At 55.0% G+C, this 21,441-nt stretch overlaps 1 protein-coding gene and 1 long non-coding RNA gene across 2 annotated transcripts in view; both read right to left on the minus strand.

The window, feature by feature from the left end:
- LOC147823197 (uncharacterized) overlaps nucleotides 1-21,441 on the minus strand; it is a 60,649-nt gene that overhangs the window by 27,290 nt on the left and 11,918 nt on the right. The gene's annotated exons all lie outside the window — the stretch shown is intronic.
- Nucleotides 1-21,441, minus strand: part of LOC110345302 (uncharacterized) — a 47,743-nt gene that overhangs the window by 15,035 nt on the left and 11,267 nt on the right. Inside the window, exon 1 of the long non-coding RNA XR_015444430.1 lies at nucleotides 1-21,441. This exon is cut by the window's right edge and continues 11,267 nt beyond it. This is a non-coding gene — a long non-coding RNA (uncharacterized LOC110345302).

Here is a 21,441-nt window from a genome sequence, read left to right on the forward strand (position 1 = left end):
CTGGGCCTGCAGTCCTGTGGGTTCTGCAGAGGATGGGGTCGAAGTTTCTCCCTCGGAGAGGAGCAGACGCTCAGGCCCTCCAGGACCCATGCAGAGCACGGCCCCAGGCTGGGCTCCAGCACAGGCGCTCCGAGCAGCGATGCCAGCCTGCCTGTGAGAGACAAGAGGCAGCACTCAGAAATCCCCCAGGGACAGGCCACTGGGGTGAGGGGCACCCACAGTCCCCAGTGCCCCTCTGGAAACTCCAGACCTCCAGGGGTGGGCTGGGGGTCTGGGAAGCAGTGGGTCCTGCGGCAAGAATGGCCGCTTGCTGATTCCAAAGAGCCGTGCCTGGGGCCTCTGTGCCGGGCACCAGAGGCTGGGACCCGGCCATCACCTGCCCGAGCTGAGTAAGCCATGGACGTGAGCAGAAGTCTGGAGCTTCCGAGAGCCGCGGACAGCCCACACCTGCCAGCTGGGCAGCCCTGTCCCTGCAGCCCCTGCCCCCCGCCCCGACCCCGCAGGCAGCGACACAGAGCTGTTGTCCACACCCAAGTGGCCTGGGCTGGCTGCCAGCTGCAGGCCTTAGGGTCCTGGGGCTGCAAGGTTCTGATGCCTGCAGATTCACCCTGCACCTAGATGCTTGGGCGGGTCCAGAGGGCCAGCTCCTCTGGCCTAAATCCTCTCCATACGGGGAGGGCCGAGCGGCTGTCACATCCTGCCACAGTGCTGCTGAGCAGATGCACTCGAGCTCTGGCGTGAAACATGCAGTAACCGTGCCAGGTACCCGGCGAGAAGTCTGAGTGGCAGGGATCACTACCGCCTCCCCAGGAGCAACAGCGGGGCGGGGTGGTCATTTGCTCATCCAAGTGTGACCCACAGCAGGGGCGCCACCCGCCTGCCACCCACCCGCCTCCTTTGGCCTCTGCAGTGCAGAGGGCAGGCAGCACCGCGGCTCCCCACACTGACCTCCACCTCCGACCCCACCTCCGCGACCACCGGCCCAGGGTGCCAGAGCCCTCAGAGGTTCGGTCTGACACCGCCTCCCCTGACGTCCACTTAACCCACAGTGCTGTGCTTGGCAAACGCCCTCCCCGCTGCAGAGTAAACCCTGTCAGCTCTCTAAGCGTTATTTGCCCGCCAGCACCCCTCCTCTGTCCTTTTCCTATTTTTTCTAGTTAGGAGCAAGAGCTAGAACACCCACCCCTTCCCCTGCTGCAGAGCGGCCAGACAGCCACGGGGCCACAGACTCGCCTCAGCAGAGGCCACCCCCGAGGCCATCCTCCCTGGCCACTCCACCTCGCTCCCCCACACCCTGTTTAAAACCCTGCCTCCTGTCTTCTTCAGGAGTTTCTCTCTCGGATTGTAGGAACTTATCAAAAAGCCTTTGTTGCATTCTTTCTCCGTGCAGCGCACAAACCATTTCATGTACATCATCTGCATGATCTGCTCTTCTCCCTGGGCTGGAAATCAGTCTCAAAGCTCACCTGCTCCTTTCCTGAGTGCTCTCTGAATGGATCCTGTCCACCTGGCCAAACCCGGCAGGGAGAAGACACTGGGACACTACTGACACTGGCCCAGAATCTGAGCCAAGGTCTGCACCAGACCAAGCAGGACGTGTAGCTGTGCTCTCCATTCATTCTGGGCAAGGCAGATGGAGACCCCACAGGCCACATTGCTACGAGACTGCTCACCTTTCTCCAAAGGCCAGCAAGCACCAGGGCCTGCTGATCTGCCGCCACGCCTCGATGAGTCCACTGAGGAGCTTTCCAGGACCCCAGAAGGCTTTAGAATGCTTCTCTCCTCTCCTGAAGCGATGTTCCAAGCAGCACTGAATCCATACGTGTGGGCCGGTGAAGCGGACGGTCGGAGCCTCCCGAAGTCCCGGGCAAACACCAGAATGGGCCCGCAGGATCCAAGTCCCCTCCCCGCCCACCACACCTCTCTGAGGTTTCTGCCACTCTCTCCTCCCTTTGATCTGGACTTATCAAACACAAACTCACTCTCCTGACTCCAGCTTCTAGAAGGGGTCCCCCAGCACTTTCAAAGGGACAAGTAACCTACGGTGCCACAAACGCGCCACTCTCCTCTCCTCTGGGCTAAAAGCAGGGACCCAGCTGCGAGCCCTGGAGGCGTGGGCATGGGTCGCTTTTCCCTGCAGCCGTGCGTGAGGCACAAAAGGAGACAGAAATCAGTTAACTCACCCCTGGGACAGAAGGCTGCCACCGTGCTAGCTCATCCTCCCCAGCAAGTCAAAGACCAAATCTCTGACAGCTCCCAAGGCTAAACTATAGAAGAGCAAGACGCTGCCCTTACCTGTCCATGCTGCAGCAGAAAAGGAGGAAGGGGGGCAGCCGCAGCCTGGAGGTGGGAGGGAAGCGGGCGTGCAGACCCTCAGGGCCTCCCAGCTGGCTGCGGCTCCCACTGCCCTGGAGTACACACAGGCCCACAGGGAGGCAGCAGAGACTTCCACCTCTCAGCCCACTCAGACAGAAGCTCAGGGTCCCTCTGACCCGCGGGCAGCAGTGGTGATAGCAGGAGGCCAGGAGTCCTTTGGAGAAGGACTGATGCTAGTGAATTAATGAGCTTTGACCAATATCTCCTGATTGTACTAAGCACCTCCAGCACCTATGACCATGCCGGGTACACTGTTTGTGGATGCTGCTACAGAATCCAGGACATGAGGGAAAGAATCAAAAGTAAATGTTAGATATGGTTCACAACCAAAGGCGTTCCTAAAATAGCTTCCAGAGCTAACGTGATTTGAGAACAGTTATAAAACAGCCTCACTGCTAGGAAGCTTCTCAGGGCCTGGATGAAATCTCACAGACCCTGCACCCCCGAGCATGCAGGGCACCAGCGCGTCCAGGGACGGACGACAAACACAGGAACAACACACGCGGCAGCGTCTGGGGCCTCTTCCGGATGTCTCCGGGGCCAGACAATGCTGAGGGCCGGGTAGCGCTTCGCCCTCTCAGCTGCCCTCAGAGTTCTCCGCAGGAGACGCGCCCCGGGGCCCTCCGATGCCATGTGCAGCCTCCCCCTCCCCACTCCAGCCCAACACGGGCTCCTCCCTTTTCCCTGGCACACAGAACCGAGCGAGCAACAAATTAGAAAACGGCAGGAACTCTTCTTTCCCAGTAAACTCTGCTCTTGGCCAAGACGAGCAACACAAGCTTCACGCTGGAGTCCGCCCATCCATCCATCCTCTCTGCCCTGCAACCAGCTCGGGCCCAGGAGATTCTGGCCGCTGAGCTCTGGGACAGCCATCCCTGGGGGCCCTCGCAGGCAGGCCTGCTGTCCTCGTCCCTCCAGGAGCCTCCAGTGAGGGCCGGTCTCCGGCAGGAGGCATGGCGGGAGCGGGACTGCAGGCCAGGGTCTCTGTCACAGCCCGGGGAGTGGGGCATGACACCCACCCCACCCACTCTGGAACTCCCAAGGCCTTCCCTCGCCCATCGGCACACCTGACAAGCCCAAGCCCCGTTAGGAGTGGGGACTAATCCCGCCCCCACCGAAGCCCAAAGCACACGTCCCCTATTTGTGTACACAGTGTTTTTAAGTAAGTTTTTACTACTGACTCACGTAAATGAGATGCAGCATCTGGACAGCCCCTTCTACTTTACCAAGTACTTTCATAACAAATTACCTTGTCTCACCCCTCACGGAACCCTTGTCAAATATGCACAAATATCCTCATTTTATAGACGAGCAGACATGAAAAGCCGAGCCGATAAGCTGAGTGAGTTCCAAAGTGGAACCCAGGCTTCCAGATGCCAAGTCCTACCTCTGGGCACCATGTCCTAAGAAGAGCGAGCACTGGATGTACGCTGGGGCCGCGGGGCTCAGACTCACCCCAGCCTGGGGCCCGTGGGGGGTTAATTCACTCCATCTTGTTTGACTTTCTTCACCCATAAAACAGCGCTAGCAACTGTGGCCTATTGCCACATGAGGATTAAGTGAGATAATGTATGCGAAGCGCTTCACCACAGTAGACCGTCAGGGAAGGGCTGCTGCTGTCTTACACTCCACTCCCCTCGGTCGGCCTGCTGCAGCAGACGCCGGGTTCCACACCAGTGCAGGTGGGTGGAGCAGCCTCCTTACGGCCCAGGCCCTGCGCGCCTCCGCCACTGTGGCCGAGAAGCAGGGGACACATGTGGCAGTAAGCCCAGCACCACAGGCAGGGGGCTGCCCTGCCCGAGGTCACCGTGACCAGGACGGTGTTCTGCCAGGGAGGCCGACCAGCCTTCCAACCCCGCACCTCCGAGGACAGAGTTCGCCCTCGGGCACGCGTCTGGCCAGCTGGGCCGGGCGGGGACAGAATGGCCACCGGGCCGCGAGTGGCGGGAGTGGCAGCCTCTTCGGCCCGGCTGCTCCGGGCTTGGGAACGGGCCTGTCCTTGGCGAGGAGAGCAGGCGAAAGCTCATGGCCCACTTCCAGCAGGCTCGCTGCTCTCACTTTCACAGGAAAACAATAAACACGCGCGCACGCATGCGCGGAGGCTGGAGAGAGGCAGAGCGGGCAGCGCGGAGCCCGTGCGGGGACTCACGAGGCACAGGCTGCAGTAACCGGGCAACCTGCCAGAGCGTGTGGGCCCAGGAGGTCACCGCGTGCGGGCGGGGTGCACGGTGTCCCCCTGGCACCCCGCGAGCTCTCTCCTGCTCTCCTGTCCGGACACTTCCGTCAGCTCTGAACACTACGCTCCTCTCCTGCACTGAAGCCTGCCGTGGCTCCCCAAGGCCCGACCTAGGCATCCCTCTAGCGTCTCGTTCCGATCTTCCCTCCAGCCTCGGTTTCCCCTATTTTCTCCTCTGACCCCACCTCCCGCCCCTTCCGTGTGCTCCCCTCCCACACGCCTCTGCAAACGGCAGTCCCCCTCACCTTGGCCGCACCCCGAGTCCCTTAAGCACGTTTTTGCCGAATGTCTGCCGGGGCCAGGACTGGGCCGGGCAGTGAGCCTGCGGAAAGTCAAACACAGCCCTCGGCGGTGAGCTCACGGTCACGATATGCAAATCACAGGAGCCTGTCCGTGCCGCGCAGATGTGGCACGCAAGTGGTATCACACACACGGCACCTACCCGGCATGGGCCTTTTGCACCCCCGTTTAGTCCTCTCGGCTCCCCATCCGGTAAGTACGAGTGTCATCAGCCCCATTTTATAGCAGAGCAGGGTGAGGCAGAGCAGAGGCCAAGCACAACACACACAACATCCCCGTAGGAGACCCTTGCACATCTGTGCTCACTGCAGCACTGCCCACAACGGACAAGCCAGGACTCGACCTGGGTGTCCACCGATGGAGAAACGAGAAAGAGAATGCAGTATGAAAACACAGTGGAATACTGTTCAGCCTTTAAAAAGAAAAACCCTGAAAATTTCAGGGACCTGGATGGAATTGGAGATCACCGTGCTCAAGTGAAATAACCCAGGAACAGAAAGACAAGTACCGTGTGTTCTCACTGTACATGAGAGCTAAAAATGCTGGCGGAAGTAGAGAACAGAAGAGTGGTTAGCAGAGCCTGGGGAGGGTGCTGGGGGAGGGCGAGGTGGAGCGAGGTCAGACGAGGGGAAGCAGGGCACAGGTGGATGGGAAGGGTACTTCCGTGTTCAGCAGCACGGCAGGTCTCCAGCAATCTGTTACATACTCCAAGGAACTAAGCATGCAGGCTCTCAGCCGACAGAGACGGCAAGTGCGTGAGGAGGTGGGAGTGCCAACGGCCCCGACTGGATCACTGTGCACTGGATCCTATAAAGGGGAACGAGTACTATGCTAAGTCCCCGAGTTATGATCAAGTTCCCTTGTGGGAGGATGTTCATACATCGGATTCGTTCCTATCCAGCAAAGTGTTATACAGTATAACCGCTGTGAAAGTTCGCAACTCGAATGTTCGTAAGTTGGGACTTACTGTAGATACACATTTAAAAAGTAAAAATGGGGCCGGGGATTTAGCTCAGTGGTTTTGCCCCTTGCTGCGCAAGCGCAAGGACCCAAGTTCAATTCCCGGTACCAAAAAAAAAAAGGAAAAATAAATCACCCCAAGTGCAGGACAGATTTCTGGGGACTGAGCACCTCTGGGTGAAAGGCAGTACCAGCACGGAGGTCCGGCAGGGTGGCCAGACGTGGCCACGGTCACAGTGAACCAGACCCAGAATGGCCACAGCACCTTGTTGTACTTCGCGGGATAGCGCAGGGGTGGGCACTCCCCGGGGGAGAGCTGCTGCAGGTGGGAGGTGAAATGTCCCCGGAGGCTGCCCTCCCTCACTCTCAGAAAGCAGGCAGAGGGGGACATGTGTGAGCAGCAGCCACCTGTCACAGTGTGACCAAGTCACAGCGAATCCACAACGTCTCCGTTTCTCCCAGGCCACTCAGAGGAGTCAGCCCAGCCCAGGAGTCCTGCCTCTGGCGCCAGCCGGGGCGTGCACCGCTGCATCCTGTCCCCATGCAGTAGTGACCCTCGGCATGGCAAGGAGAGGCCATGCCCTGCTGGCAGCACAGCACCGGCCACGTGTGGCACCGCACCGCACCGCACCACACCACACCAGGCGTGTGGGGACTGGGTGCATCCACTGAGGGCATGGAGAGGCAGGGGCACCATGGGGTCGCACACAGCAGCACAGGGAGAGGGAGCCTCCAGTCCAACCCGGCCAGTCTTTCCTCCTCCTCTATCACAGCCCAAGTCCCACCAGGAATCCCTGCACCCCACGCAGGCTGCCAGGCACCCCCAGCTGGCTGCAGCCCACCGGGTTGCAGCTCCACCTCTGCCCAGCAGACAGGTCTCCGCCGCCTCCTCCTCTCCCGCAGGCGTAGGCTCCTCCCCCTAACCAGCTGGAATAGAAACTCCAGGAGGACAGGGCCTTCTGTTTTGAAAGTACTGAGTTTCCAGCCCGTAGAATAATGCCAACAGCTGGGCGTGCATGCACTATCACCTCCACACAACAGATAAGGAAAGTTAGATATATTTCCCAAGGACACAAAGCTAATATACATGGCAGGGCAGGATTCAAATTCAGGACTTCCCAGAAACTGGAGACACCATACTGTACAGCCGTTCACACTGCAATTTTCTGAGTACCCGACACGGGCAAGACACTCAGGAAAAGAAGGAAGATGATCCCATAGTTAAAGACTTTCTTGGGAAGCCAGGCATGGTGGTACATACATGTAATCCCAGAAATCTGGGAGGCCGAGGCAGGAGGATTACAAGTTTGAGCATATCTTTGTGATTTAATGAGACCCTGTCTCAAAGTAAAAAGTAAATAAAGGGCTAGGGATGTAGCTCAGTGCAAAGGCCTTAGGTTCAATCCCTGGCACCAAACCAAACCAAACCAAAAGCCCTTTACTAGAGACCTGTTACATACCAGGCACTAGGGGACAGGAACCCACAGTCCTTCTGTCAAGGCTGCGTGTGTGCAGGTTTATGCACGTGCGTGTGAATGTGTGCATACAAACATATGTGCAAACACGTGCTGTGTACATCATGAACCACATGTGCTTGAACATCCTGTAAAATTCCTGAAGCTCATCACTAGCCAGAGCACGGGAACCAAATGATTGAAACAGTGACTAACACAACAGGAACCTGGAAGGGGCAGAAATCATCAGAGGCAAAGAGCATGCTGGTGACAGCTGCTCGGAGCCTCTGAGGTATTTACAGCCTTCAATAAGCAGGGAAGGGGCAAGGCCAGCCCTGGAGCAGGAGTCCCAGGCGGAAGCAAGCGGACCACAGACTGGCGGCTGTGGGGCGAGCTGCAGAGGCCTGGCCACCCTCCAGTTTTCCCTTTTATTTCTTGCTTTCTTTTTATTCTTGAAAATTCACACATTTGCGTTTCATTCTCTCATATTCTGCACCTATCAGTAATATTGCTTGAAGAAAATGTCCCACTGCAATAAATTTTTTTTTTTTTTTTATCTTTTGCAAGCCATTGCTCAGACTCACCCTGCAGAGGGGATCCTGGTGTGGCCGGGGCCTGGGGTCCGGAGCTGGTGGTGCAGCTAGACAGAGCCCAGCCTCCTCCAAGTCACTGCTCAAAGTCACAGGCCGAGGAGCAGAGGATGTGGGCAGCTGCAGAGACGGAGCGCAGGTGGGCCAGGCCAGAACCTGGGCCCTAGGGCCTCCGCAGCCATGCAGAGGAGGCAGGGCGGCTTCTCCTTTGGCTGCAAGCTACGTGCTGTTTGTTGGTCTTTCCGGCTTGGCTTGTTTTGACATGCAGTGGAAAATAATCCTTCTGGCAAACTCCGGCAACACAACAGGCCAGCTGGCCCCTCCCTAGAGCTGGGGCAGCTGGCTGCACCAGGAAAAAACCGGCCGGAGGAGGCCACCGGTCAGCAGCTGACCCTCTGCTACAGCCGAGAGCTCCTGCGTGACCCCGGGGACTGCGGCCCTGGGCAGTGCAGGTGCTGGGGCCGGACTGGCTCGGGGCCCGGTGAGGGGCCTCGCAGAGCCACTGCACCTCGGAGAGACTCGGCTTCTCCCCTGCCCGTAGAGCCAGCACCCTACAGTTGCTGTGAGGCTTAACCGAGTTCCTGTGCAGGAAAACCTTAGAGCAGCACCAGGCCACAGGCCCGGGGGTGAATACCGCCACCGTGGCACCTTCATTATTTGTAAACGGGACTCTGGACGCCTGCTTCATCAGGCGCCAGGCCAGAGCCGCGGGCTGGGCGGTGGCAGCGTCGGGGCCTCCACACAAGCCTGCGGACCCCCATCCCAGGAAGCCCCAGCTTCCCTCGCAAGCCCTACACACAGCGCAGTGGAGCGCAGGTGGGCGGGGCCTGCGCGCTCGGCCTCAGCTCTGCCGGGATGGGCACTGGTGGTGACGGACTGGTCCCTGCACCACGCCACACGCCCGGGTCCTCCCACGGCCGGGCCCATGCGCTGCTCCTACAGGTCGCACGTCTCCTCAGGGCACGAGCTCCAGGGCATCCGGATTCGGATTCCGGCAGCGGCAGGGCAGCGAACACTATCTGTAGGAGACTTCTTATTTCCTTGAGATCTTGCATGTGCCCCTAAGAACTGTACCGGGTGCTGTCAGAGGCGGGCACATAGGAGAGTGCAGACTTCTGCCGGCCCAGAGCAGGCCCGGAGCTCGGCACTGCGCAGGCAGCTGTGGACCCCGAGCTGGGAAGGGACGGGCACTCCCGGCACGGCCTTCCGCCAGGACTCCGGGCACCGCAGAAAGAGAAGCCTTTCAGACCACGAGTCTAGGGGCAGCCCGGGCTCAGCTTCCTTCTTTGTCCCCAACTGTTCGTCCCTAGGCTGGCACCTAGCGCACGACCCGGCTCTCAGTAGAGCTCCACGAACAGTGCGTGCTCTAGCAAGGGCTCCAAAAATAGCCACGCTACACGTGAGCAGGTGTGTCGCTCACACGCTCAAGGCCTTCACAGCTCCCGGTATGCGTGGGCTGCTCTGTGGCAGATGCAGGACTGTCCTGGGGGTGCGGGGCTCAGGTTCTAAATGTGGCTGCCGCTCTCCACCAGTGTCAAAGGGGACGAAACGGCAGCAGGAGCGCTTGGCACACGCGCCCCGCCCAGCCCTCCTCTCCCCACCTCCCCGCTGTCTCCTGGGCTGCCTTCTTTCCACCAAGCTCTCTTCTCACTGTTTCCTCCACTTCCGGGGTCCTCTCCCGGTCTCCAGTTCAGAGTTCCCACTCAAGTTCTTGACTTCCGTAAAGCCTCACAATGACCCATGCTACTCCATCTTGTCTCCACCGCTGCCCTGCGTGTGGCCAGTCCTTGTGCCTCCCGAGTGCCCCGCACTGAACAACCTGGCTATTTCTGGTGCATTTCCCGACTTCGGTTTGCAACCTGGACCATCTTCGCCTCACAGAAACTCCTGGTACAGGTCAGGAACAATGGGAGACAGAGCGAGCTCAAGTCCTGGCCCCGCCATGATGTGCCCGCTCCAGTGAGCCTTCCCAGCTCTCAGGATGACATGTCCGTTACCACACCCCTCATAAGACCCTTGTTCTGTTTTATGCAGATGGCACTACCTGGAGACCACCTTCGCTCATGCATCACGTCTGCTCCCATCTGTTCTGACCCCAGATCCCTGCTTGCATGGCTCCACCCTGCCCTGGAGAACTTCACCCACCCCTGGCTCCTGCTGCTTCTTCACAGGGGCCTCCCAACCTGCAGCCCGAGTCATCCTGGAATAGCCCTTGGACCGTCCATGTTGGCACACCACTGATCAACACACTAAAATTCACTCTACAATTATTTGTTGGATTCCTGTGAAAGCCAGGAGCTGTTCTAGTCCTCGGTGAGCAAACCGGTTATATAAAAGTCCTCGCCAAGAATCCACAGACAGAGACTAACAGATAAGCAAAGTGTGGTACATCCCTACAATGGACGATTATTCAGCTCTTAAAAGGAAAGGAAATTCTAACACACGCCACAACACGGATGGGCCTGGATGACATTGTGCTCAGTGTGCTGCAGAGCCAGACAGAAGACTGACACAATATGAGACTACTGCGTGAGGCTGCAAGGCAGTGAAACTCACAGACAAGGGGATCTGGCTTCCCAGAGGTGTGGCAGGGGGACACGGGAAGACGAAAAGGGTCCTGCAGCCAGCAGCTCCACATGACTGAATCCTGCTAAACTATAATACACTGGAAACTGGAGAGAGAGAGAGAGAGAGAGACAGGGAAATTGATCTTATGTGCATTTCACCGTAATAAAAATACATTTTTTGTCCTTGTCCTGTGTGAAGGCTCTGCTGTCTTCACGGAGCTTACATTCTAGACTCCAGACTGCAGCACCCGCAAGCACGTTCCTTCAGTTGCATCAGCTGAACTGCTGAGCTCCAGGCTGGCACTGTGGACTGTTCCTTCTCCCCTGAGTGAACCCCATCATCTGCTTTGAGGCTCACACAGCAGCCCTCCTCCTTACCCTGTCCCAGGCGCTACTATCCAACAGGAAGCAGAGGAAGCAGAAAAAGCTTTTTGGCTCCTTGTTCCAGCCCCTACTTGCTGAACAACCTGTCGTGAATGCTTGCTTCCTCGCCTGTCAAATGAAGGCTTTAGGGCACCTGCTGCTCCAGCAGGCAGTGGAGAAGGGCCAGCCTGAATCCTCCCAGGCACCGAGAACAGCCTGAAAAGAAAGGCCTCATCTGGGAGGGGAACCAGCCCAGGCTACAGTCCCCTGAAAGCACTCCTCGGTGCTCTCTCCAGCCGGCCTGAACATCCACTGCTCGAAACCTTGAGACTGGATTGCCTGACCTTGAGAGCCGCCAGCCCTGCACCCCTGCTGAGACCTCTTCTGACCCAACTGCCCGTAACTGGGGCAGACCAGGCCTCCCTGAGGCTGTGCAGCCAGGATGCTGCGAGCCACACTGAATCCTCCCTGACCATCCTGCGGCCCCCACCGCAGTGCATTCCTTGGCCCTGGTCCTGCCAGTGTCTTCTGGGCTTCCCACTCTGCTCAGTGGGCTTCAGTCTGTGGCAGCTGAGTCTCTCCTTTACACACGTTTACCGTCGTGTCCACTCAGAGACAGCGGCTGTCCCAGGCAGACAGAGCCGCATGAAGACAACCACTTCCCATCCCACCACCAGGGCAAATACCCTGCTGGAGAGAGACTGTGCCTAGCTCACCCTGTCAAATTCTTCATTTCTCAGCTACTTACTGAACACTTCCTGTGAGCCAGGCACTGCTCCGGGCACTGTAATAAAACAACAGTTTTGGGAAATACAACTTTCTACGTAGTCCAACGATGAACAACACGGGCCCTGTGAGAAGGGGGGGGGGAAGGGGAAATAAAAAGGGTCAAGATAGGATCCGAGTATAGACCCACTCCCCGGGATGAGCAGATTCACTGTGTATCACCAACAGACACTCGTAAAATATGCACCAGTAACCCAGATTTCAGTCCTGTGACCCTAGGCAATTACAAAACTACCAGCCTCAGTTTCCTAACTTGAAAATGATGGTTCTAATAGCACTTACGATAGTAAGAAACTCTATGTAAAATGCCTGTAACAGTGCATGACACAGAGTTAGCGCTTGAATAGCAACATTTTTTATTTTATTGTAATATGAAAAGTGCTAGCACTTACTATGCCAAGAATGTCAAGACAGGCCGCCCCACCCGACATAAACAATATCCTGAGTTTCTTTGTAGAAGATACTGATAAATGTGGCTCCAACTTCAGAGCTAACACAACAATGTCCTTATGCAAAGCGCTATATGCAGTATGATTGAAGAATACGGGCACTGTTTAAGTTTTTTAAATGTACTACAGTAAAAGACACACTGCCATTCATCCCCCTCAGAATCTTCTGATCCCATCACTCTTGCCACTTTCTGAAGCAGATCTGGAAGTCATCTTTTGTGCTGTCACAGCTACCTTGAAATCCTGAATCAATTTAAAATGTTCACATGTCAGAGTCGTTCTGACTTTCGGAAAGAGCCAGAGGTCAGAAGCGCCAGATTCGGTGCATCAGGAAGGCACTGAAAAGTGTTTGGGAGCTGCCTTTCCTTTGGCAGCAGCATTACTCACTGTATTTTTTACCACAAAAGACACAAAAGAGGACTCCCAGGCCACTTCGGAAAGTGCCCAGAACAACAAGATATGCGTATTTGAAGCAAAAGAATTAATGGCAATGTGTCTTCTACTGTAATAAGTCTTTGTGATACATATAGCTGACAAAATATGAAGAACTTCCTACAAACCAATAGGAAAAAGACAGGCAGATTCAATATAAAACTAAGCAAAGATTTAAACAGGAACTCAGCAAATGAGGATACCCAAGTGGCCAGTATCTTTAAAATGTACATTTAGACCACAGCATAATTAATATTACTCCATGCGTAGCAAAATGGGTACCAGGAAATGGGCACAATCAAAAGGGAGGACAATACCAACACTGGTGAGCACTTTGCTATGGGAGGATAACTGGTACAACTTGTTTGGCACTATCCTATTAAAACTCTGACCCGGCAATCCCATAAAGTATATACCCAACAGAAACGTACATACACACTGTGTGTTTATAGTCACAGATATGGATTTTTTTATAGTCATAAAATCATATAGACCATACTAATGTTTTAGTCAATGACAGACCACAACATACAACAGCGAACCCAGAAGATACCATCACCTAGTGAAAACGCAGCTGTCTTGGCATGTATAGGTATCACCTCTGATGATCACAAAGCAACAAAACCTCCCAGCAATGCACTTCTCAGAGCAAATCTCCGTAGTTAAGCAACACACGAGTGCATGTGTATATGCACACATACATGAGTCTATGAACATGTTTGTGTATGTGCATCTACCCTCCAACCAAAAGACATGCACAAAAATATTCACTATGGACCATTTGTAATGGCCCAACTCTGCCCAGTCCAAACATCTGTCAACAGTATGTGGGGTAATAAATTGTGATCTATTTATAATATGGAATACTACATTGTATAGAGAATGGAAAACTACATACAACAGCACAAAACATGGACAAATGGCCCAAGCTAAATGAGTGAAAGACGTCAGAACACAGAGGGCAAACACTGTGATTCCATTTATATGAAGTTGAAGAACAGGCAAAACTACTCTCAGATATTAGCAGTCAAAACAGTGACTACCCTTAGAATGTGGTCAGTACCGAAAAAACTCTGAGGGTTGGGTAATGTTCAGTATTTTTCCTCAGTCTGGATGTTGGTTACAGGCTGTGCATACCTCATGCTGAACACACGTGATTTGTTCAGTTTTTGTATGTATGTTATATGTCAATTTAAAAATTACCCAAAAAAGTCTTAACAAGACAGATAAAAAAATTTTAAAGCCAGGAGAAGATGGACTTTTATCTAAATGGGTTGATACCTCAGTGTCAATAGATTTTAGCACCTTCTCCTGGTGAAATCTGAAAGACCCACACCCATTTTGGGGTATTTTCCTATGCATTTTAATAAATGGTAGAGATATTACAAAACTTCGGTATCGTATAAAAGAAGTACATGTTTTCAAAACTCCAAAGTTCATTTGTCAAGCCTTAAATTCTATGAGAAGGAATCTGAAAGTGCGCTTAAGTTTCCAGCAGCTGCCAGGGCAGTGGAGGAACTTCGGCATGGAGAACTCGGAGTCCACGAAGAAGCCAGGGTCTATGAGCAAGACGGTACCAGTGAGGAGACTCTGGGGCAGAGGTAAAGGGACCCAGAATGCTGACAGATGAGTGTAAGTCACCAAGAGGTCACGAGAGGGGTGATTTGCATTTCCTGACCCCAGGCAGGAAGCGGTGGCTGGGCGTGGGCAGCCTTGGACACAGAAGGAAGTGACCTCAGCTGATCAGCACCAGAGGACATAACCTTGGGTGTGCTCTGCCTTGGGGCAGGGATGAGCAATCCAGGTTTACCTGGAGGTTCTTTGTCTGTTGGGTGTGAGTTTCTAAATATATACACACTTGTCCACTGGATCCATTCAAATATTCACCATCGCTGCACAGAACTCCGAGGCTTTCAGCCTCAGTGGCCCTTGCTGTCGGCTAACACCAAAGTAACCTACAACCTGGCTTCTAAGCTCAGGCTCATCTGAGTAACCTGCATGAGAAGGGAAGTGGTGAACCTAACACTGGACATCGAGAATTTGCCAAATAATAATCCATCCCCCAAAGACGTCCACTGACAGAGGGAAACATCTTTAAAGAGGGCACCGCAGCAATGTATGCAAACGCTATTTATTCCCCTAAGTAGGCATGCCCTCTTCATTGTAACTTGAGCTTATCCAAAAAAATGGATCTGCCTCTTTCCAAAGTGGGGAAACTGAGCAAGTATATGGGACACAGGGAAGAACACCAAGTGGAGGCAGAACACCAAACTGGAGGCAGGGATGCCCCAGGATGCCTGGCCTCACCTTGGCTTCTGCCCTGCCCACCTCCCTCCCTACCACTCCCATCAAGTCTTCCTTCCAGGAGTCACAAGATGCCACTGACATCTTCACCCCTTGACAACACAATTAAAGAGGCCAGGTAGTGAGGTCACGTGGAAAGGACCCTGAAACCTGCCCTGAAGTTTGAAAGCTCAGCATATTTCAGAATCCATACATAGCTCCTCTCCCTTCACTGCTGTATTAGTTTCCTCTTCATGAACACAATCTCCAACCCTCATAACTTAAAGGAGGAGAGGTCTAACGTGGTTTACGTTTTAGGGGGATGCAGTCCCTGGCTAGCTGGCTCCAGGGCAGAAACATCACAGTGGAAGGGCATGCTCCACAGCCACACTTCTTAGTTCATGGCAGCTGGGAAGCAGAGCAGGGGAACAGTGCCAGATCGGAAGGGCCAAAGGAGCAGGCATGGACTCCAAGGCCATGCATTCAGGACCCACCTGTACAAACCCAGAGGGGTTTTCCCCAGTCACACGGGGAGATCCCAAACCCAATCAAGACAACATTCCACACGATGGCCACAACCGTCAATGGCAAGCAAAGATCTGTGCTTTAAGACTCCTCGTTCCCGTCTGGCTGGAAGCACCCTTGCCAACAGCAGGAGGAGGTGCTGGCAGATGAGAGCGGACCGGGCGGCTGAGATCTCTGGCAACAGGTTGAGTCTTTTATCTGGAAAGCAATATCATGTTCTCCAGGGCAATGAGTATGTGTTTCCTGCATTTAAGAGAACTTTAGCAAGCAGAACTCAGTTTTGCAAGGCAGAGCAAACACTTCAGCTACAGAGAGAGAAGGAAAACAGCTCCAGGCTAGACTCTGATCATTCCCACATGATGTCTGCTTGCAATGGCTTCTCTGTTGCCCGTAAACTTCATTTAAAGGTGTCAGCACCTAAATATGGAAAAAGCCGAAGCTTGTTCTGGTGCACCAGGAACCCAGCCCCACGAAGACACCCATACGATGGGCCTGGACACAGAAGTGTGTGCTTACAGGGCAGAACCCACCCGACACCACCCCGTGGATCTGTGACTGCCTGCCTGTGACCCGTTTCCCAAATACAATTTCTGCAAGACACGTTGCTAACGTATCTCCCTAGGAAGGCTGAGACAGGGAGCAAGGGACAAGAGAAGCAGGCAGGGGCGAGCTCCCTCCCAGGCTCGAGTCACTTCCAATAGAAGCACAAAACTGACAAGGAACTCTCAGGCCATTCCCACAAAACTGCTCTCCTCTACCAAGGCTTCAACCTCTGGCAGACTGGCATTTGGGACTAAGCAGTGCCGTGTTGTACTGTGCACAGAGACTGTTCTGTGCGAGGTACACACTTAGCAGTGCATCTGGTCTCTACTTGTGCACGCCCCTGACGCTTCCTGCTGCCCCAGCTGTGACAATAATAAAATGTCTGAGATGGTTCTAAACATCTGCTCAGGACAGGGATGGGACTGGAGGTACAAAACTGTCCCTGGTTGTCCCTACAGTAATAAATCACGTCACACAGACATGATCCCAGCCCTGGCCTCTCTGTAATCATCCACTTTGGAAAGGACGGAGAAAACTGTGCTGGTCATTATCCCCAAGGGACACTACGGAGGCAGAAGCCCCTCGCAGGGGATCCGCATCAGATCTAAGGACTTCAAGGATGAGGACTCTCAAAGGTAGAGAGGTTCCGCCACCCGCAGCGCTCCTTCCTCAAACCCACAAAACCTGCCTCTTCCCGAGGCTAGGCTGACCACAGGGAACCCCCAACTGCCCTGCATCCCGCTGCCACCCAGCCCCACCCTAAGGCACCGCGCCCCACTCTCTGGGAGGTGCGAAGTGCATCTCAGTCCTGCAAAACCTGGCTCACCTGACCACCCAGCTCTTTCCTTCCTTGACTCAGCCACCTCGACCAAAAGGTCCCCTAGATGTCAGATACCAAACAACAATAAAAAGCACCAAAGTCCAGCCCTCTGGGGCTTTGGGAGTCAGGCCTGGCAACACCAGCCAAGAGGCAGGAAAGAATCCTCAGCCCAAGGCAAAGGTACAGAGTGAGAATTCCAGGCACAGGAGGGAGGGACGGCCAGAGGGATGATGGCATGGGCGGAGCCTACAACCCTCTGGGACAGGCCTCACTGCTTCCAGGCTCTGGAAACAGAAAGATCCTGTGTAGCCCCGAACTTGCCCATCTGGAAACAACACAGACTGCACTGCTGACCATAAATCCAGTCCAATTGAGGCTGGGCTGCTTGCTCCGGCCGGCCCCCCACCAGCTACTTTTGCTAAATTTAGTGCTGTTCCCAGCCACCCAAAGGACACTGCTCTTCGTGTCCATTTCAGGTTCAGCCAGGGACAGACAGAGAGGAGCACGACTTGGGGAGAGGAGATCTGCCCCCTGCTGACCCTCGCCCTTCCTTGCTGAAGTCAAGGGCCTGGCCTGGGGGAGCAGGAGACATCGGAGGTCTCCAGGGCTCTGGAGGCAGGCTCTGCCCTCAAGGTGGGACTCCCAGGGAAAGGGGCTCTGGCCCAGGACTGTCACCCTCCTTCTGCCCACTCCTCCACACCCACTTTCCCCTTGGAGAGGCACAGATGCCTGGGGCGGAAAGGTCCCCTCCTTCCAGCGCCAGCCTGTATGGGGGTGGGGGGGCAGGACAGGGGAGGGAGACCCTCCGTAGTGCCAGTAACTCAGAGACCAGGCAATCAGTCGAATATCCAAAGGCCCCGGCTGCAGGCAGAATCGCCTGGGGCTTCCAGGTATCCTGAGGCCCTTGCGCCTCCTACCCCAATGCTGCAGTGGCACCGATCCCAGCTGATTCTAACGTGCACACAAAGCAGAGCGAGTGGCTTCAGAGCCGGACTGTCTGCAGTTCTGACTCAGACTCCAGCTGCCTTTACTGTCTGTACACAGTGCTTCCCCCACTAGAAAGGCACCTAACACAGCACCAGTGTCAGAGGGTTGTGGGAAGCTGCAGGGAGGCGTCCACTGGGGCACACAGGGCAGCTGTGCAGTAAGTGCTCGACAGAAATCAGAAAGGAGGGAGAAGGAATTCAGTGCCGGGTCCGTGCCGCCCAAGGTGAGTGTCTGGGGCTGAGGCAACTTCCAGGAAATGGCAGGGCCATGGCATGCAGTACGCTCTCTTCCCACCTCCACGCACACTCCCGCTTCTCCTCCTTCCCCACCTTCCTACATCTTAGCCTCCAAGGCCCAGCTCGGATCATCCAGGGCCCTCCCTAACTGTACTGCACTGTGCGCCGGCTACACTTGCTGCTCTGAGCAGCCAAAGCACCTGCTGGTGAATGCACGCTTAAACATTTGCCAGTCTTGCGCCTTAGGGAAACAGTCCGTGCCTTGAGGGAAGCCTAATTCCCCTGCTGCCTGCTCCTTACTGCACCGGGCTGGGTGTGCGGCTCTCTCTGGATTAGCGTTTGCAGGATGAAAATGCATGTTGGGCCTGCAGACCTAACTGCACATAGGTGAGGATCCAGGTTCCAGGTCCCGGGTCCTGGAGGAGCAGGGCCAGCACCCGTGGGCCACGGTGCTGTAGGCTCCCATGCCATCACAAGAGACCCTGCTGCTGTCTCTGCCAGCACAGGAAAACAAAGCAGCTGGCCACCCAACAAGCTGTAAGCCTCTTACAGATTAAAGGTCCTAATTTAAACCTCCATGGAGGAGGACAAGTGGGTCAGCACTCTGCAGGCCGGTGCCGCTGGAGAAGGAGAAGCAGGGTGCAGGTGACCTTTGCTCCTGGCCCTCTGGAGCCTCGGCTGCTCCCCAGGGCTATGCAGAGGCAACGCCTTCCCATGTTCGCAGCCACCGACGAAGACACGCCCTCCTGTCTCCACGGAGATGGTAGGGAAGGGGCCAGACCGACCGTCCATGCTAGGAGCAAAGAACTCCTCCCAGGATGATGTTTCTCCAACATTCTAGACCCAGACCCATAGTAAGAAATACATTTTATAGCTGGGCTTAGTGGTGCACATCTGTAATCCCCACACTCTTCGAGGCTGAGACAGGAGGATCTCAAGTTTGAACCTCACCTGGACATCATGGCAAGACCCTGTCTCAAAGTAAAAAGGGCTGGGACACAGCTCAGTGTGAAAGCTTTGAGTTCAATCCCAGTATCACAAAAATAAACAGATAAATAAATATGAATGTTACATGGTGACCTTTGCTCACACACGTATGTGCATTTGTGTGTTTATCTCTCTCTCCCTCCTCCCAGGTAATCGAAGTTCAGTGGAGGAATACTCGCCTTTACCACCTCCTATGCAATCAAATATTCTCTATTACACACACCCATGTGCTTCTAATGCTTTCTTCCTCCAGCACTTCACTCGCCAAGGCCTTCCTCTGCCCTATGCCTCCAAGTCTTCACATCTGACCCTTGCTCGCCTCAGGGCATGGGGCCCACAAGCTCTCTCCTGCACCCTGATGGGGCATCTGGTGCTGGACCACCATGGTTGATGGGCCGAGCACTGCCACACCACCCTGTGTCAGACCCCGCTACCCGGACCCACTTGCGACACGCAAAGGCCAAAGTGCCAGCCTCGAGCTGTCTGTCCTGTGCTTCTTCCTCGGCCGGCCCCAGTGCCTAGCAGTTGCGCTACGAAGCCCAGGGGCCCTGCAGTAAGTCTGCTTTTTATCTGACGGTGCAGACACTTTTTTATAGGAATTTTTTTGACAAGAAAAAAACAGAATCCAACTTTAACTTCATCCCAGTCTTCCTGCCTTTCCAAGAGGCCTGTGAAACCTTGTCATCTGCTCCTCGACAGCCCACCCTGGCGGAGCAGGCCTGCTAAGGAATTCTCCAAACCCCAGGCCACAGTAACGTGAAACCCTAACTGCTCCCTTCCCCGTGTGTCCTTCCTTCACTGTTCCCAGAAGCGCGGCAGACCGGCCGCCTCTCTCCGCCTGTAATTGCTGCCTGGCTGGGTGTCGGAGTCGGAAGCTTGTCACTGGAGAGAGCGTGAGCACTCCGTATTCTGAACTGGTAAGTTTTAAAGGTCAATTTTCAGGGCTTTCCCGTGTCCCTTGCTGAGGACAGCAGCTGGTGTCTCGCTGGTCCCCGCCCCTGCACACAGCCACTCCCAGCGATTCCCAAGTCCGGGCCACAGCTCTCAGTGTCCTCCATCCAGGACACCCAGGGCACAGGCCCGGCCCATTCCCGAGGCTCAGGAGGAAAACAGCGCTCACTGCAGTCTGAGGGGCGTCCAGCGGGGCTCGGGTGTGGGCCTGTGACTGCCCACGGCAGGCCACCTCGCACTGTCGGGTTCCCCGGAGACTACAGCTTCCGCCCCGACCCAGCACGAACCCGCCCCCAAAGGGGTCAGAGCCACGAAACCAAATTCCCAAGTGCGCTGGTCCAGCCTCCCACTGCCTCTTCCCAGGCACAGCCCCTCCTCTGCCACTTCCAGCCCCTCTGGCATGGCAGCCTCCTTGTCCCAACAAGTCCTTTCCTCCTCCCCCTCTGGGCCCTGACTGCACTTTCACGGGAAGCCCTGCCTACCCTAGACACCCACTCACTACACACACATACTCACCAAGCACCTGATAGGGCGCCCAGCCATGGACAGGGCGGACGCAGCTCCCTGTGTTCCGAGACCCCACTCCACCTGCGCCCCCCGTTCTGGCCACTGTAACCTGTCACATGCTTTCAGGCTTCAACCTGCATTTTAGGTGAAAGCGTCCTTCTCCCCCACTTATTCCTTCCTTTCCCATCCCCACCCCACCACATCCAAAAAGGGAAACTGACACCAGATGTCCTCCGAAGTCGAAGATGCTCCTGGGTCACCTCTGTGTGTGTGGCAGACAGTGCAGGAGGGGCAGGCTCTGCTCGGCAAGGCAGGCTCCAGGCAACCGGGGACCAGTCCCTGCTGCAGCAGCTAGCACAGAGGGTCTCTGACCCCAGCCCCAGCCCCAGCCCCGTAGTCCTGTTGGCTGCTCAGCTTTTAAGCTGCGCTTCTGGTCACAGGCAAGGAAAAGCAACTCCAGCTGCATGTATGCGTCCAGCCCACCTGGTTCCTGGACTAGCAAGTGAGGCAGAGAAGCTTATTGCATGCTGTCTGCACAGATACCCTGAGGCTCAGCATGCCGACCGAAGCCGTGAGACAACGCAGCCGCAGAGACGTACACGGTGCTGTGACAAGAGGCGACATACAGACAAACCAAACACTCTGCACAGCAAAGGAAATACCAGAGTGAACAAAAACCCTGCAGAAGGGGAGAAAATATTTTGCAAACTATTCACCCAACAAGGAATCAATATCCAGAACACATAAGGAATTCAAATAGCTCAGCAAAGAAAAAAAAAAAAGATAATCTGATTTAAAAATGGGCAGATGACCTGAACAAACATTTACTTAAAGAAATGATCAACTATGTAAGATAATGTTCAACATCATTAACCATCAGGGAGATACAAATCAGAACCACAATGAGATATCCCCTTACCCTAGTTAGAAGGGCTATTATCAAACAGCAGAAAAGCTAGGACAGTGTCATGCCTGCCTATAATACCAGCTACTCAGGAAACAGGCAGGGAATGGCAAATGCAAGGCCAGCACTTGTGAGCCTCTGTTTCAAAATAAAAAACAGGAAAGAGCTGGAGACGTAGCTCCGTG

Source organism: Heterocephalus glaber, unplaced genomic scaffold (genome assembly GCF_053883595.1).
Source record: "Heterocephalus glaber isolate CG9 unplaced genomic scaffold, H.glaber_assembly_v1.0 deba00001600, whole genome shotgun sequence".
Lineage (NCBI taxonomy): Eukaryota > Metazoa > Chordata > Mammalia > Rodentia > Bathyergidae > Heterocephalus > Heterocephalus glaber.